This window comes from Mauremys reevesii, linkage group 1 (genome assembly GCF_016161935.1).
Source record: "Mauremys reevesii isolate NIE-2019 linkage group 1, ASM1616193v1, whole genome shotgun sequence".
Lineage (NCBI taxonomy): Eukaryota > Metazoa > Chordata > Testudines > Geoemydidae > Mauremys > Mauremys reevesii.
In genome coordinates this window covers 245571358-245584080 of record NC_052623.1, presented here as the reverse complement: position 1 = coordinate 245584080, position 12723 = coordinate 245571358, and the positions used below count along the sequence as shown (strand labels likewise).

The window sequence follows — 12723 nt, the reverse complement described above, 5'->3', positions numbered from 1 at the left end:
TGCTAATCTAATCAGGGAGTGGAAACAATACCCTCATGATTTATCTGACCAATTGAATCTCAAATATGCAGCTTGAATTCTGGTATCAAATACCTAGGATCAGTCCACACAGTTTATATAATAACTCTGAGATCACAATCCATTTCAAGATATACTATGCGCAGAAAGAGGCAAAATCAATCAAATCATTTTCACTCTGTTCTGTAACATAGGTCTGTGTGTTTGGGATAAATGGTTCTTTTTGGAAAATTAGCTTGCTTCAAATAGTGAGGGGATATCTCCAACTAAACAGGCTGGTGAAAAGTGTGAACATGTTGAAGAGTGTTGTGGAAGTGAAAACACTAGTGAAAAACAGTGTGGAAGGGGAGGGATGAGGGAAGCAGGTGAAAAGCAATGGTATCTTTTATGTATCTTGACTTGAACCCAGTAAATTCAAGCTGCAGCCATAGCTGAGCATAATAATTTTTCTTTAGCAAACGTATTTAGATATTGGCTGTCACCCAGAATTGTTTATGCCCTGTTTTTCCATAACTGTGCACATCCAGTGACTGAGCTAAGCTTCCGAAGCTGAGAAGACAGATTGATTTCATATAGAAGCAGTTGAGAAAGACCACACACTCTGTAAGCGAGAGGCTATTTACATTTTATGTCAATTACTGAACTGCGTATTTGCAGTACTCTGTAAGATGTGAATTTCTTCACTTGCTTTATTAAAAACATTTCATGTTGCTGAACATAATGTAATAGCTCCTTCTCTTAGGACTTCATAGTCCTCACTGTGATGCATGTCATGAGGTTTGGAACATCATAGCAACAACAGGGACAGACCCTCTTGTTACAAAAGCTCATACAAAGGAGAGTTTCTGTTAGCAATAAAGTTCCTAAGAAAAAATCAAGTAGTTCTTGTTCTGTCCAGTAGAGGACAGTGGTGCACACACATTAGTAGCTATATAATTTTTAATTTTAGAACTGGAAATGATCCCAAATGCTGAGTCAATTTCTTTACACACACACATTTGGAACAGCATTTTACTCATTTTCACTAATTTAAATATGTTTCCAGTTAAATATTTTATATAAAATGTCAATCTGAGTTTTAAGATTTTTTTTTTTACATCAACCAGAAAATCGGTCATTTTGAAATAAATGTCTGCACGGTTGCTTGTATTTCAAAATGACCGATTTTCTGGTTGATGTAAAAAAAAATCTTAAAACTCAGATTGGCATTTTATATAAAATATTTAACTGGAAACATATTTAACACTCATCCCTGGGTGCCTCGAAGAGGCAATACTTCCCCTCTTGCAAGCACAGAGTCTTGGTGTAGCAGAAAAGGTTTAATTACATGACAAACAACAAGCGTTAAATTGGGAAAATACCTCAGCTAGAGTTCATAGGTCAAATCGTGAGCAAAGACCCACTCCAGCAAATTGGACCATGTCCTTCTCTCGGGGCCCTTGAGTCCAGCAACCCCCAAATCACCCACAGTCACAAAAGTCCCACAATCCAAAAGTCTCTGTCTCAGGTAAGTGCAGCCCCAGAGCTCAAGAGTCTCTCTGCAGAGGTCCCCCTCCCCAGCCTGGATAGAAAGGGGCACCTTACGTGGTTTTGGGGCCAACTGCCCTGCCTCTTCGTGGGGTTCTGCTTCCACTAGTCATCTCCGCAAACAGCTCAGCTCCGCTTGCTCTGTGGGCTGCTCCGCTCGGTCAGCTGCTCTGGTCCACCAGCTGTCCTGTGAGCCACTCCAGCTGTCCTTGCGAGCTGCTTGGCTCCACTCACCCAGTGGCTGCACAAACTGCTCCACTCTGCTCTGCCAGCTGCTCTGCTCCACAGTATGGCTTCAGGGTCCCCTACTCATTAGCACAGTACTCAGTGCTCTCAGATCAGCAAGTCCAGCTCTTCAGTGATTTCAGCTCTTAGTAGGGGAGCCCCAGTACCAGTGAATTCAGCTCAGTAACCTGCATTTAGATTCTTAAGGGAATCAAAAATTAACTCTGACATTCCACAGTGGAGAGAGACATAGGTGGAACTGGTGCTTCTGGCTCACACAAGGAGCCTGCACTACCAAGTACAGATATCTGTCCCCAGCCTCTCTCTCGACTGGGTTTTGGAACCCATGTCCCTTGTCTAGCAAGTGCTATTTAGTTGACAATGAAACCCTCTATCATAAGGCAGTTTTGTAGTTCCTCATTTACTTAATCGGGATGACAACATTTTATTGCTCCTGCCCCAACAACAACAAAATTGGGGCTCCCATAGCTGTGAAAATAACCATCCCAGGCTGCTTTGCGGTATGCTAAGTGGGGTGGGAGTGCCCATGCAAATAACTGAAATGCTAATGTGAATATTTGAAACTTCTTTCCGCACTCCCCATAATCTACCACCAGATGTCAGGGTAGAGCTCATCCTGACTCTGCTTACATGAGCAATGGACTGTGCAGTGATGCTATTCAGTGGTCTGTGTGAAATGAGTTAGTAGTCCTATTCCAGTTCCCAGGAGGCAAATAGCCAAAACAAAAACAAACTCTTTAGCGCTAATAGTCATCTTGCTGGCAGTCTTGCCTCAGAAACTAAGACATAACTGGTCATGGAAACATGAATTATTATTTCCTCAGTAGAGGAGGTTCCTCTTGGTAAAGGTTGAAAGACATGTCTGGGACATGTTTTTAGAACAAGTTTTTAGAAAGCTTGCGCTGCTGGTGTCCATGTAGTATGTCTTTTGTGGGTAAACTTGATTTCCGCAGCCATGAGGTTGACATCATTCAGCAGCACTCATCTTATCCAAAATGCTTTAAAAACACTCCAAAAAACACACATACTTCATGGAAAAGTCAGTCCAGCAATATTTCACATGACAAGGAGCTAAGAGGAAAATCAACTATGGACTTGGTAAAAAAACACAAGGAAAGAAAAGGGAGGAAAGCATGGATAAGAGAAGGATAGAAAGACAAGAGAGAAGGGGACTGAATAATGAATACCCAAGACCCAATTGTGTGCTGTGATCTTACCAGAGTAGCAATAAGTGAGAATCTTTTCCTTTTAAGCTTTTGACAATTGATGTGGTGATTTAATCAAACATCAGTATTTTAAAGATGATTATGTGGTCAAGAGGTGAGTTTGGGTAACATTTTGCATGGAGTAGTTTTTTAATAGGAAAAAAAACTTTTGCCAAAAAGACTTTCCAAAACAGAAAGATAGAGGTCTGTGTTTCCACAGGACAAAAATGGGGTATGGTGGGTTTTAGCCATAGTTTGAGGTCCAGGGAAGTTATGTTGAATTCTTGGGACCCATGTCTGCCTTCCAAAGTATGTCCAATTAGCTCCAACGAAAGGTGCTGCATGCATATTCATCAAGGACTGAATTCTGCCTACAGTTGTGTCCATACAATCTCTGCAAACTCAATGGGAGCTGGTCAGATGTAAGTGAGAGCAGAATATAGCTGTCAGCATTGACTTAGGTTGCCCTTCTGGGTTAAAAAACAAAAGGCAGACATGGGGCTAAACGAAAACCACGGGTCCACATTCAAATTGTAGTCTTGCAGCTAGGGTGACCAGATATCCTGATTTTATAGGGTCAGTCCCGATATTTGGGGCTTTGTGTTATATAGGTGCCTATTACCCCTCACCTCCTGTCCTGATTTTTCATACTTGTTGTCTGGTCACCCTACTTGCAGCTCCACTCTGACGCTATAATGGGCCAAATCCAAACAGCTTGAAATTTTGGAACTTGGATACATATTTTGAGCCCTCGGGTCTAAGAGTAATTGAATCAAATTGACAAGTATGCATGTAACATTGGAGTTTTGGTGTGAGACTGTACAGATAAATGAAATTTAGAATCAGAATTGGGCTCCTTTTCAGTGCAAAAAACCACACATCCCCCAAAACCCCACTACTAACTGACTAAGCAGGAAACATTAGCGTGGCGATATTTTAGGAAGCTTTTTAGGCATGTGCAAGGAAATGTAGAAACAAATGAAAATTAAATGTAGCGGTTGAGGGTGGAATATGGATCCAAAAATTTTCAGACTTTACAAAAGGCTGGGTTTCTGGTCAATTTGAACTTGGGTTTATTCTTATTTTTTCCAAACCAGTTGGTATATTTTTGTTGGCCTATGCTTGAAAAGGACATTCATGCAGTTCCAGGACATGTACAACTCCTGAAATGAGAAACAACATGTAAGCACTGAAATGGAAATTAGGAATGTTTTAATCTGGTTGCACAAAAAATACTAATACTCGTAGAGAGTATGTATGATGAAATGTGAAATTCCTAAATGAATCCTAACTTTCCAAACATTAAAATGATAGCAGTTGATACTGGTAGGCAACTCTAAGTAGTAGTAATAACAATCATTTTATTTATTGGGTTCCCATCCATCATTAATGTCCTGCTAGATGGCTCACCAAAGACATAATCTGAAATTAATGTCCTGCTAGGAGCCTCATAAAAGAAATAAACCATTAGGCATATAGCTGCCTTTATATTTTATGCTTTTCTCTATTGATGTAGATTACAGTAAAAGGGCCAATTTTGCATCTTCATTGAAATTAATGGCGTTTCACCCACTTACACCAGGTCTGAAACCGGTCCAAAATGTGTTAACTTTTTTTTTATTATTTTGTTCTGCCAAGTGATGCAGGAGCATCCCCCATCTCAAATTTCTGTTCATTGCAAAATCCGCTTACTGTAAAATGTCATGTTTGGAGGCTTTTTTTTCTTCCTTCTCATCTTTTGACTAAATTGCCAGTTCTCCTGCTCATTCTTTTCATCTTTTATGTCATTCATTAAAATATTACATTTTATGCCCAGTATTGTTCACACTCTACAAGGTTTTTATCACATAGATAAAAGCAATCTACTTGATGCACAGCTGGTGTCCAGTATGATCTGATTGCTTCTGTGATAGGTCTCAGATACCTAATGCCATGCAGCACCCTTCTAAGCTTTTTCAAATAACTAAATTAAATTACTTGCAGATGAACTCATTTTATAGCTGAGAAGATTTTCAGTTCATTTAGGGCCACATTTTGCCATCTTTACTCACATTCAGTAGCTTACTCTTAGTTCTGTTGATTACTTGAGAAGTAAGGTATTACTCATGAGTAAGGGTAGCTACTTTTTCCACACACATCCTGTGTCCTTCACTTATTTTGGGTATGGCATCAGCCATGTTTCTGCTCCCCAAAACTTCTGTTTAGGAATGCTGCTGCTTTTTAAATGACCCTGGGGATAAAGATGGTGGGAAGAGGTGATTGGTAATCTCTTGATCCCTTTTAGAAACCCTGAAGTGTTGGTATTTTTGGGGGTGGGGAGGGATTTTTTTTAGATGTAACAAATGCAGGAACTATTATTTATAAAATAATGGTTTAATGAACTTTGCTGCCTTTTATGAACAGTTTTAAAAGTGTTCATAACACAGTAATTATTGTAGCATTGTATATAACACCATTCCTTCCACAGTGCTTTGTAAGCTATCCAGGAATGGCAGCCAATCACCAAGGAAATATAACTGCCTCTCGGTTGGAAAGTATCACTTGTTTAACAGAGTACAGTAATATTAGAGAAAGTTTAGGATAGGAAGTAAAAAGTGCTGTATATAGGTGCAAGTACAGGGGAATTTAAGCATATTATTGTCTTCATTGGAGTTATTTCCATGCTTAAAGGTATGCGCTTATGTAAATGTTTGCAGCAGTAGGGCTGTTGTTATTATTGGAATGGAAAAGGAGGTGTCCAAGCAACAGACTCCCTTAAAATGTGGTTTGACATGGTGGAAAATGTGTGACAACAGCCTGATCAGGCTGTGACTCTACTAGAACTTATGGGAAGAGTCAAGTATGCTCAGTACTTGGAGAAGGCCTAAAGGAACAAGAAAGAGGTGTGACAGGGTGCTCTTAGCAGCTACAAATAGAGCCCTTTGGAGGCCAGTACCCTGGTCACTTAGATCACCCAGGGCACCAGGAGTGGTTACAGTAGGAGAGAGCTTGATTGGTATTGGAAGGGTAGAAAGGATCACTCATACCTGCAGGGAGCCTGATGAGCTAATGAAGTAATTATCTCACCCACTGGTGAACCCAGAGAAGAAAGCAAACTGTATAAAAGGCTGACTCAGGAAGGGGCCTCTGTCCACCTGCTACTATTCAGTGTTGTACCTGGAATTAAGGAAAAAACAATAATAAATATAATTTCTAAGGTTCCCTGGTGGATTGTGTGTGCTGTATAGTTCACCGAAAGGGCTAATCAGCCTGAGTTTGCAGGAGCTGATGGACACCTGTTCACAAGGTATTTCTGAAGTTTCACTCCTGATTCACAGTGGGGAAATGCCAGCAAAATACTGGGCAACACCGTGATGTGAGGCTAAATTTATGCCTAAGCAGACACAACTTCATTGTGTTTTTTTTTTCTTCCTTTCAAAGCATGAAACATTTGAAGTCAAACATTCTATGTTTGGTTTTGTTAGCAGGTTTTCTACTAAGGTGTTTGCACCCACCACTTTTCCATGCATTTCTTTCTTTTAAAAGTTCTTTCCTCCTACCCCCCACCCTCCACAGCACACCTTTCTATAGCCTAAATTTATACGAATATGAACATTTTAAGCAATATTTACCCCAAACTTCTCTTACCCCTAGTGCACATACTGAGACCACTTAGCAGCTTCCCTGCTCCTTTACTAAACTCTTGGATGGAAGCCGCCATACACCTGCTGAAAGAAATCCAAAGCCACCCCCTACGCAAAATATAGGCAGACACTGAATTAGCAACTCTGCCTTTCAGTTGACATTAAACAAAAAATAGATAAAATAACAATCAAATCTACAGGCATGCACCTTTGTGGAAGTCCTAATGTAACTATCTGCATCCTGTGCAGATGATATGGAGAAGTATATTTTCCCCCATCTTCCCCTCTGTTAGGGTCTTTTATCCTACTATGTTGCTAGATAAGCACAGATCTCTGAAACAACGCAGGGCTTTTTGTTTAAGAAATTCTTCTCAAAAGTTACCAGCCGGCTTCCAGATGGCATTATTCATGGGTGGCAGTAGTAGCTGGCACCAAATAAACCCATCCTAGTCCACTCCTACTTATAAATATATTACCCAGCTGGCTCTGGTCCCATTATAAACAAGCAGCCACAAATCCTAGGCTAATAGGCTTCATCAAATCCTAGTTAAAGGCAGTCCTAGTCTGACTGTAGCTGAGACAAAATCATCAGGTTCTCTGGGGCCATGGGAAATATAATTCCATTTAGGTTTGATTTATTCTACAGAACTCTTCTATAATCTGTATATTATAACCAAAATTGCTTCACCCTGTAGGTGATGCTCAGTGGGGAAGAACGAATGGGCTTGGAACTCTTTTATAGAGCTTTTATTCCTCTCTCTCCAAGTGCTGGCTGACTGTGTCCACTCCTAATTAAAGGCATGTGCTGGTTCAAGGGGATTAGAAAAGTAGATCTCATGATCAACAGTGGGTTACTCAGGTTAGTTTGTTCATAGTTTATTTCTTAACTTGTCCATGCACTTACATCATGATGTAAAATGGATCCTAGTATATTAAGCTACAAGATTCTGGCTCTTTTCTACTCAGTCATAAATCAGCCTAATTATTGCATCCCTGGGTCTCCTGAGGCTTGTCTACCCTAGCCTTGTGCTGCTATTAGCATTGGTGCAACTGCACTGTATTTGAAAAGTGATATGAGATTTTTGCAAGGTAGATAAACATATCACCCAGGACAACAGCTAAGCTTCATTCCAAAGTCTGTGCAATTAATTTGTCATTGTAAGCCCTGTTCGTTATTGACGATGAGGTATCTCCCAGCATTGAATTCTTTGCACTTCACTGTTAACAGCATCTGTGTCTGCCTTCTGTCCTCTGTTCTGTCCAAAAAAAAAAGTATATGTGCACATGTAAATTTTTTCCCTTTCTCTGAAAATGAATATCAGATGCCCCTTGAACAGTAGGGAACCCAATTGGAAAACATACTGCTCAACTCATTTTCCACAATAAAATTCTGTTTACAAAAAAATATAAGAACCTAAGAATGCCCATACTTGATCAGATCAATGATATAACTAGCCCAGTAGCCTGTCTTTCAACAGTGGCTGGTTCCAGATGTTTCAGAGGGAATGAACAGAACAGGGCAATTTATTGAGTGATCCATCCCCTGCTGTTCAGTCCCAGCTTCTAGCAGTCAGAGGTTTAGGGACTTGAGCATGGGGTTGTGTTCCTGACTATCTTGGCTAATAGTCATTGATAGATCTATCCTCCCATAAACATATCTAATTCTTTTTTTTAACCCAGTTATACTTTTTGGCCTTCACAGCATCCCCTGGCAACAAGTTCCATGGATTTAAACTGAACTCTGTAAAGATGATTGATGGATCTGTAACCACCCAGCTATTGCCAGTAGCATTTGATATTGCACCTTCTGGGGGTTACTATTTTGCTATTTAAATAGAGTGATATATAGGCAAATGTACCTCCTCCTGCGAAAAAGGTAATATTACTGACAATTATGCTATAACTTTCAGCTTGTTAACATAAAACTCTACTACTAAATCTCTCAGGGTAAACTATGCAGAGATACAAAAGCCCTAAGGTATCAAGTGATTTTGATATAAATTCCAATTTTATTTTATGACCATTTTACAGCTGCTGGTAGATATCTTCTCCCATAAACTATATTTTTCCAGGTTTTAGGCAAATGTTACCCTTTTTTTTTTCCTGTAGGGTTTCAGACAATAAGTTTATTGTGACAGGTTAGCAGCATTTTCTTCATACTGAACATTCATAAGAGGGAATCTTAATGTGACTAAACTAGCAGAAGACCCATAAAGAAGATGTGATTATATTTTAAGTATTCATAAAAAAAGTTCAATTTACACATTTGGATTTTGTCTGTGACAGTGACAAGAAATAAACTTCAAGAGTGTAAAGCTCTATAAACCAGGACGGTGAAATGGCTATGTTGTGTGGGCTGCTTACCCAGAGCAAGCTTCTCCATGCGAATGGATAACTTCTTTTTGCTGGTATAAATGGTGAAGAGAACAAAACTAGATAACTTATCAAGTTGGTGTCCAATCTTGCATCCCTTACTCATGTGAGTGGTGCTGTTACCCAGGGTTTTCAGAACCCAAAGCAGTGGTTACTTAACTGTTTCTCGCCAGGCAGTGACAGGAATAAATCAATGGCGGCAAAGCTCATCCATCTGATATATAATTGATACAAACCAGAGTGCTTTCACCTAAAACTACATTTTTATTAGATCTTAAGTGGATGCACACACTCTCACACACGTGCTGTCATGAACATTCCAAAACATTTATATTTACCTGAAGTTAAGAAATGGTTTCAAGGGATCAGCAGCCAGACTTCCGGGGGACCAACCTTCCATCTAGCCACTGAGGAACTTAGCTGTCAGATTATTGCCCAAAGAAAGCTTCCTCGGACTTCTCAAAAGCAAATTCTTGGACTCTTTCCCTTCCCTACAGAGGAGGCATTGGTGTAACTTCAGCTGCAGGCCTGGCCCTCCACACTTAACTAATCATTGAATCACTGTATATGCTGCTGCTTCCCTATCATATAGAGACACCTTTTTCTCCATACCTTGCTGGCACTTCAAACCCCTAAAATTATGTTAGACCTTGTCTTGACAGATACAGAGTATCTAAATCACGGAACTAAAAATTGATGCTAACTTAGGTACAAAATAGATTCTGTCAGACTAACTTGGTGTCTTTTTTTGATAAGATTACAAATTTGGTTGATAAAGGTAGTAGTGTTGATGTAATATTCTTAGACTTGTGTAAGGCATTTGACTTAATACCACAGGATATTTTGATTAAAAAGCTAAAATTCTATAAAGTTAACGTGGCACTCATTAAATGGATTAAAGGTTGGCTAGCTGATGGAATCATAAATAGGGATTCATCATCAAATGGGTGTTTTTCCAGTGGGGTGCTGCAGGGATCTATTTTTATCACTATGCCGTGTAACACTTTAATTAATGTCCTGGAAGAAAACATAAAATCATCTCTGGTAAAGATTGCAGATGACACAAAAATTGGCAGAGTGGTAAATAATGAAGAGGACCGGTTACTGAGAGTGATCTGGATCACAGTATGTGTTTCAAAGCAGCTAAATGTAAATGTGTACATCTAGTAACAAAGAATGTAGGCCATAGTTATAGGATGGGGGACTCTGTCTTGGGAAGCAGTGACTCTGGAAAAAGATTTGGGGGTCCTGGTGGATAATCATCTGTACATGAGATCCCAATTTGACACTGTGATTAAAAGGGCTAATTCAATGGTTAGATGCATGAGCAGGGGAATCTTGAGTAGGAATAGAGAGGTTATTTTACCTCTCTGTTTGGCACTAGTGTGACTGCTGTGTCCAATTCTAGTACCTCTGGCATTGGTCCGTTACTAGATGGAAATGGTAGAATTCAAGAACAATGCTCATAAATTGGAGAGGGTTTTTAAAAAGTCATGAGAATGATTAAAGGATTAGAAAGCATGTTATATGGGGTAGATTTAAAGAACTCAATCTATTTAGCTTAACAAAAAGAAGATTAAGTCTATAAGTACCTATATGGGGAACAAATATTTAATAGTGGGCTCTTCAACATAGCAGAGAAAGATATAACACAGTTCAATGACTGGAAGTTGAAACCATACAAATTCAGACTGAAAATAAGGTGCGTAGATATTAAACAAGGACAGTAATTAACCATTAGAACAATTTATCAGGGGCTACAATGGATTCTCCATTCTTTTAAATTAAGATGAGATGTTTTTCTAAAAGAGATGCTCCAGGAATTATTTTGGGGAAAGTCATCTAGCCTTGGAATCTATGACATAAAAATGACTTTTTGTTGAATGGACTGGCCATATACAGAACAAGTGGTTGGCTTCTACACCTCAGAGAGAGCTTCCAAACTGGAAGATATAGAAATAGGTTCAATTTAATTAGAAAGAAGTTCTCCATTTAAATTTTGGGCCAATTAACCATAAGGTAGTTCAATGTAACTATAATAATGAGTGATATATTCATATACAGATTTAGCTTCTCTTCTCCCAAAGAGCTTTTGAGATGGAAAATACAATTTTTGGACTTGGGTATCTGAATCGAGAGTCTCAGTTCCACGTTTGGGACACTTAGGGTATGGCTACACTTACGGTTTGTAGTGCTGGTAGTTTGCAGCGCTGGTCATCCAGCTGTGTAGGAGCAGCGCTGGTGTGTGTCCACACTTACAGCTACCAGCGCTGGTGTGTGGCCACATTTGCAGCATTAGCAGCACTGCTGGGAGTGATGCATTATGGGCAACTATCCCAGCATTCAAGTGGCCACAACGTGCTTTTCAAAAGAGGGGGGTGGAGTGGGGTCTAGTGTGACAGGGAGCGGGGGGAGAGAGAGAGTGGATTTTTGGAGCCAACACTGTGTGTTTAGCTTCCTGACTTGAAAAATCAGAACATGTTTCCAACCCCTTAGTCTTAACTCTTAATTGCAAACAGCCTGCAGCCAACACGGCTCCCCGCTGTTTCATTCCCTCCCTGCCTGCAATCTCATGTGATTGTTTACAGCCAGGTACAGATGATCACAGCAAACAGGAGTTCTGTTTGTTTTTTAGATAAGCGGCAACTGCAACGGCAACGGAGCTCCGCACGGAGCTCGTTCACAACAAAACAAAGAGAGGCTGCATAACAAAACAGAGAGAGTAATTTATAAAAGCATTCTGGGATACACCTTATACCCTGGAGGCCAATCACAGCGCTGGTGTGTGGCCACACTTGATGACCAGCGCTGCAGCACCAGCGCTGGAATCCTTATTCCCCATGCTGAGTGAGGTGTTCGGCCAGCGCTGCAGCCAGGGAGTTGCAGCGCTGGAAGTGCCCTGCAGGTGTGGCCACTTACTAATTGCAGCGCTGGTGGAGGCTTTCCAGTGCTGCAAATCGCCAGTGTAGCCATACCCTTAGTCTTTCAAATATCCACTGACGTGCCAATTTGTGTCCACGTACAGAGTTGATTTCCCACAAATTTAGCCATCCCATGTTTGGAACTTGGACTTTGCATACTGGAATTAATTGCTTACCATTGAAATGCAGCCAACTCTAGAATAGAACACTGCAGGTATTCTACGCCACTCACTATACATGGGTTGTTCCATTGAAAACAGTATTTCAAAAGCCTACTTGCAAATCATGTGATTGTGATGACAGGACTTAGGCTTACCCACTAACACATATCATTAGAAATCATCATTGGGATATCTATGGGTTCTATCTCAGAGCTGGCTGAAAGATGATTTCATGAAAAATCTCAAATTTGTTTCCATTTTGCATGCATCTATTTCCCCATCTGCCATAAAAAACTCGTCATTCAAAAAAAATTTGACCAGCTGTAGTTACAGCTGATATTTAAACAAGTTAAAAATGAAGAATGTTGTTGAAAAGGTAATTATTTCATCCCTGGCAGAGAGCTGAACAGTTATCAAGGTGTAAGTCAGTCTTATTTCTGCCCATTGTCAAACAGAGTAAGCAGAACAATAGAATAACATTTCATCACCTTTATAAGCCAAATTCAGTGAGGTGTTTTTAATATACTTTATCATAAATAAATTTTGTTTGTAAAAGGGAGAGAGGAAGCTGAAATTGGAGTACAAGTGTAGTGTTCTGAATTTCAGCTGTTGTCTACACGCAAATCTATACCAATTTACCTAAACTGGC

At 40.0% G+C, this 12723-nt stretch overlaps 1 protein-coding gene and 1 long non-coding RNA gene across 15 annotated transcripts in view; one reads left to right on the top strand and one right to left on the bottom strand.

Annotated features, from left to right (window-relative positions):
• PIK3C2G (phosphatidylinositol-4-phosphate 3-kinase catalytic subunit type 2 gamma) overlaps window positions 1-12723 on the top strand; it is a 370973-nt gene that overhangs the window by 6523 nt on the left and 351727 nt on the right. Inside the window, exon 1 of one of the 14 annotated variants that reach the window (XM_039544600.1) lies at window positions 563-621. The exons of the other annotated variants lie outside the window; for them this stretch is intronic. The gene's annotated coding sequence lies outside the window, so the exon portion shown is untranslated. Of the gene's footprint in view, window positions 1-562; window positions 622-12723 lie in introns of those variants that run through there. 14 annotated transcript variants of the gene reach the window in all.
• LOC120408114 lies at window positions 3856-6152 on the bottom strand. Its single transcript, XR_005600428.1, has 3 exons — window positions 6023-6152; window positions 5048-5226; window positions 3856-4159 (listed from the first exon to the last, which is right to left on the bottom strand). It is a non-coding gene; the product is annotated as an uncharacterized LOC120408114 (long non-coding RNA).